The 6,001-nt window shown below is 37.9% G+C and overlaps 1 long non-coding RNA gene across 1 annotated transcript; it reads right to left on the bottom strand.

Moving 5' to 3' along the window:
• Positions 1-1,364: 1,364 nt before the first annotated feature.
• LOC117543503 lies at positions 1,365-2,354 on the bottom strand. Its single transcript, XR_004568576.1, has 3 exons — positions 2,253-2,354; positions 1,836-1,933; positions 1,365-1,631 (listed from the first exon to the last, which is right to left on the bottom strand). It is a non-coding gene; the product is annotated as an uncharacterized LOC117543503 (long non-coding RNA).
• Between the last annotated feature and the right edge of the window lie 3,647 nt (positions 2,355-6,001).

The following is a 6,001-nucleotide window of genomic DNA, read 5'->3' as shown; positions in this document are numbered from 1 at the left end:
ACGCCTACCGGAGGAGGGACAGGAAACTGGCATCCAATGGCGTCCGGGCAACGGCACATCTCATATACATATAACACAGCTGAAAACAATCCCAGACAGGTTAACAAGCAGACAGCAGCAGCAGCAGCCGTGACACCCCCCCCTTAAGACACAAACTCCGCTTTGTTAACCATGCCTACTACTAAACCTACCTAATAATTCTGAAGGACTAAAAGACTCGAAGGAAATCTCTACACACAATACGCATAACGACCAGGGTCGTAACAATGACATACAACATAATGTACAGGATATAGTTTACAAACTCTATTTACAGTGACAGGTACAATGAGTATCAAACAGCATGTCACCCAGCTGAGTTTTAAAATGATGCAGGGGAACCAAAGTGCTCAGTTTTAAACATGTTTGCAGACTGTTCCAATTTAGTGGAGCTGCACAACTAAAAGCTTTCTTCCCTAAGACAGTCCTAGCACTTGGCACATTTAATAAAACAACATCATGAGATCTCAGGCAATAAGTACTTTCAATTTGCCGAGAGATCAGAGATAACTAGAGAATGCAATTCCTGAAGAAATTGCTAGTGGGAAAGCTTTATGCTGAAATATAATGTGTAAGAAGAAAGTGAAGAATCAGGAATATTTGGATGACTGAATGGTTTCCATATGAATGAATATTATGTTAAAAAGTAGCATGAAACTCCAAATGTATAAATAATGTTAAAGATTTAAGGCTTTGAAGGTAGAATGTTATTCGTAGGAAAAGTTGAAAATGCAAAAAGAACTGGTGAAATAGTAACATTTGGAACATTTTATTTTCAAAAACCAGAACATGGGGGAAAAAACTATATAAAACGTTTCAAATCAATTACTAACAAATATATTCTGTAAAACCACAAAGTGAAATAGTGAACAAAAATAAAGTAATTTGTGTGAAAGAACAAGTGATAAAACAACTATATACAGAAACTATTGATACAAATGTTGTAATAAATGTAAAGAAATCACTCAAGTGAATAAGTTAATATACAGAAACATTTCACATAAATTACTAAAGAAAATAACAATCTGAAGAACAAAAAATCTAAAATACAGAAACTATTCATATCAATTAAATAAATCAAACAAGTGAAGAGAAAAAAAACATAGCAACTTTTCATATTAATAAAATAATAGCAGTCAAACCAGAACAAGCCAAAAGCAAGCATAAAACAAACAGTTTTACTATGCATTTCATGCACGTCACATATGTATATTTTAATTGGACTATTAAAATCTCACTCTAAATGTCATGAAATAATAGTACGGTTAAATGCTCAAAAGAAGCAACAACTGCTATTTATATGTCTGCCCCATTAAGTGTCCATATATAGAAACGTTTCATATCCACTCAGCCTTCGACCCTCTAAGTATATCAGGAAAAACTCAGAGAAAAACCTTATTAAGGACAAAGGGAGAAACCTTTAGGTAGGCCAAGTCTTAGAGGGATCCCCTACCAGGACGGCTGAGCATCAAGTGTTTGTGAAGGTTCGGGTTAAGAACATGTGCCTGCGTCAGGACTGATTGCTGCTGTTGCAGCCGCAGTGTAGAGATGAAGTCTTCTGGGTGTTGAGGACTCTCTCCAATCAGAAGTTGCTGTAAACAAGATGATAAATATCATAATACAGCAACAAAATGTTGGAAAACAATATTGATATGGTTGCCGTAACACACACAGACATCAACTTATGAGAGAAGTGGAAAATATGCTACAAGGTATACAAATCCATGAACACAGTTTCCAGGTTATAAAACAACATTAAATCTACTCATAGTATCTGATGCAAATTGGTTGCTTACATTTTATTAGATGAAGATGAAGGATTGAAGGCTCCTGAAAGAATCCTGAGCTGCACTGCCTCTGATGACTCTGGTCTTGGGTCCATGTGGTTCTGGTTCTGTGGTGCATGGAGAGAACACTGTAACACCAATGATGCAAATGGGCAATACATACAATCCACAATGGCTTGTTGTCTGAAAATGCTGTAGCACTAAAGTGGAATGATCTTATAATGTGGGATAAAAAGGCTTTGTTTAATTGGGTATTTAGCCAAAATCACTTGTTGATAGGAATATGTGAGGTTTCTAGCTTGAAACATTTGTATATAAATGGAAAACATTACATAAACCATTGATACAGACTTTCAAGATGTACTATATCAATCAAAGTAAATTGAAGACTTGAAAAGATTAAATAAAACAAACATTGCAACATACCAGGCACAGGTCCAGATCATTTAAAGGTGAAACAGGGGCCTCTTGGGGTGTCTGTGTCCCTTCCACATGGATCAACACCGTCACAAACCAGGTCCAGAGATGTGTACGGAATAGTCCTCGAGTCCTGTAGTGGAAATGTCCACTCTATCCTAATATGTTTAAACCAAATGCTTCTCATTTGGTTAGATGTGCTGTTTGCCTCTATCTACTCTACTTCAAGGCCACAGAGCTGTTTTGGCTACTGGGTTGAGACTCACACAAAGTCACACGAGAACTTCTACAGCTCAAGGCCAGGTGTCTAATAACAATGTGACCGTGTGAAGACAGATTTCTTACCTTCTCATCATTTCTGCTATATAAGCTTTGCTGCCATATTGAACTGCGCACACTCGCGCAGATTATTCTACACTCTGTGGGACCTGTGTCTATATTTATTGTATTGTAATATATATATTTGAAGCTTCAAATAAATACCAGAAAGACAACTCTGTCTGATTCACCATTTATTTTTATTTGATCACTCTGACTTGTACTCTACAGTATTGGGGTTTTTAGATTTCCATAACAATTGGCGCTGCGAGCAGGGTCTCTGCAAGTTTGATTGGGAACACCTACGAACGCTGGTTGGTCGCTCCAGGATCCTCGGTATCCCTCTACCACGCGACAAAAACAGTACGGGACGAGAGGACCAGCGGCGGGGGTGGAACTGATTGACTTCACGAGATCAAACGGACTTAAAAAGGCTTTTCAATACTGGGTGAGAAGTGCAGTGTCTAAATTGTTTAAAGTTAAACGTAAGCAAACTCCATGACATCGAGGGGGATTGCTCGAAGGGATATATATATATCAGGGTTGATCCCGTCGTAGATCGTGGGTTTACGATCAGTTTTTGCGTGATTTGTACTGAGAAACAAATATCACATAGGGTTTATCCCGTCGTAGATCATGGGTTTACGATCAGTTTTTGCGTGATTTGTACTGAGAAACAAATATCACATAGGGTTTATCCCGTCGTAGATCATGGGTTTACGATCAGTTTTTGCGTGATTTGTACTGAGAAACAATTATCACATCATCGACGGATGAAAAAAAAGAAAAAAGAAAGGTGTTTAAACACCCCTTGTTTTGTCAGGGGTGGCTTGGTAACATCTAGAGATGTTGTCATGGGAGCAAGGCAAAGTAGGGGGCTTGTACACCCTCCTGAGGGCCCGATTGTAGATGTCATGAGAGTAAAATATGGTGAGGACAGTCTGTCTAAATTAAATATATGGACGGAAATGTTTGGATTTCCAAAGGGAGGTTTTTGAGTAAATTAAAAATCAAGAACCTAAAGAATAAATTACAAGAAGAAGTAGAAATAAAAATAAAGTTAAAGTAAAAGACTTATATAGAAAACTGGACACTCACAGAAAGTGTACTCACAGAAAGTGTTCATAATAAATACTGGGAGGATTAAGCAGAATGCCGTGAAAGAAGGCAGTTGGCCTTGGGCATTAAAGAAAATATTAAGGTTGAAGATGAATGTGAAGAAAAGAAGGAAAATAAATTATTTCCAAAACCATGTAAACCCCAGACATCTCTGTGTTCTTCCATTGCAGGCCTGAATGACCTCTCCTCGACTGGGTATCCTTTCCCTCCCCCAGGGTACAACCCTGGCAATCCGGCTGGGCCACCTCAACCACCTCCACCGCCACTACAAGTCCCAGCCATGTAGTCAACAGACTCCCCGTAAGCTCGTCCACCCCCATCAGCCCCAAGTAGATGGGGACAACAGCGGGATAAACAAACCCAAGCCCAAGCAGGTGTTTGGGCAACAACGGACTCAACGGACTCACAGACACAGCGCAAGCTACGCAGAATGCTGGCCGATCACAATACCGAGGGAGAGGCAGAAGAGGTTTTCCGAGGCAGAAGACGAGAAGCAAGACCTTCATTTGACGAAAGATGTTTCAAGTGTGGCAGTGTTGAACATTGGATTATGAGACTGCTCACAGAACACTGGCAGTGGAGGCAGAGAGGGGGACAGCAAGGACGGGGCCATTCACAATCAGACTGACCTACACCAGATGGGGAGGAGGGGACCCGATCGAGCGAGACGGAAATTCAGCCAGCAGCATCTAACCAGGGAAGTGACACAGACACACACATCATGCTATTGAGTAATTGGAAAATGTGTGAATGATGGTTATTGAGTAAAAGTAGAAGTACCAGAGTGGTACAGTAAAAGTCCTGCATTCAAAATGTTCCTCAAGTAAAAGTAGAAAAGTATTCTCATCAAAATATAGTGAAAATAGCGACAGTAAAAGTAGTCCTTGTGCAGATTGGTCCATTTCAGAATAATATATATGATATGTTTTATAATGATTGATCATGAAAGTGTTCTCAAAGCTGGTAAAGGTGCAGCTAGTTTGAATGACTTTGTATACTGCAGGGTAGCTGGTGGATTTACTCCAGGTGGAACTAAAGTCTGATTTAACACCTGATTAGATTTCACATCATTCATCCACATCTATGAAGTAACTAAAGGTATTAAATACTTGTAGTGAAGGAAAAGTACACCATGTACCTCTGACTTATGTTCACTGCCAACCTAAAAGTACCTAAAAGAATAGTAATCAATGATGTTTTGAAAAGTTATTTGGCTGATTGTTTTTATATCGGCTCAGCCAGGTTGTATGGGAGGCCCAGTCTACGAACCCAGTCTACGTACACTCTAAAAACAAATGCCTTGGCCTTTAAAGAAAATCAAGGCAATAGGTTGCATCGATGGTTATTGAGTTAAGACAACTTATAATGAAATATTGTTAAAGCAACAAAGTTATTTGAGTTAGGGGAAAAGGCGTTTCCTCTACAATCAGGTGTTTTCAATTACCACTTACTTAATCATTGGTAGCATAAAAACAAGTTTTTAAGTTGATTACTCCAAAAGTTCCAACTTGTTTTACCGTATGATTTAAATGTAATCTTAAGTTGTGTATACTTAATTACCACATGTTGAACATGGACAGATGTTTTTAAGTTGACAGCCATTTGTAAATGAAGTTGCTCCAAATAATATTGTACTCAATAGGGGTTTTCTCTTAGCTTATTCATGTTTTTGCCTTTAAAGAAAGAAATTAATTAATTCCACAACAAAAATATTAGGCAATTCACTTTTATTTTTGAACTGCAGTTGTTTATTTCAACACATGATGTTTCAATCAGGAGAGTTTGAATTTCAAGTTGTATTTGAATGACAAAAGATGACACTCACCTTAAAATGTCCTTTGTATATTTCTATTTGTCTTAACTGTGGGAACTTGTCCTGGCATCTTAAGTGGGAGTGGATTTGAAATCCTTAACTCAAGGTGTAGAACAATTAAGTTATCAAGCCAATTGCATTACTTACCTCAACTTGAATTTAGTTTGAAATCAATTAATGCAGAAATCAGAGTTCAAATGAGACAATATTAAGTTGATGAAATTACCAACATTATTGCGTCAACACAACTTATAAATTAATTTTTGCAAATTATGGGGGGATTTTGGGGACTTTATCTAAATCAATTAACTCACATTGTTATCTTGCAACCAGTGCATTTAATTAAGTGGAGGTGAAAGGTCGCTTGAATTGGGTTTTTAGATGTACAGATCACTCATTTTGATATTAATATTAAACTTAGTTTTCTTTTCTTCAATTTTTCATCCTCGTGTAAAATGCTATCACGAAACACACATTTGGTTGTTTATAGCATAAAGAACATCTGAGT

Source organism: Gymnodraco acuticeps, unplaced genomic scaffold (assembly GCF_902827175.1).
Source record: "Gymnodraco acuticeps unplaced genomic scaffold, fGymAcu1.1, whole genome shotgun sequence".
In the NCBI taxonomy this organism is placed as follows: domain Eukaryota; kingdom Metazoa; phylum Chordata; class Actinopteri; order Perciformes; family Bathydraconidae; genus Gymnodraco; species Gymnodraco acuticeps.
This window is presented reverse-complemented; position numbering and strand designations above follow the sequence as displayed.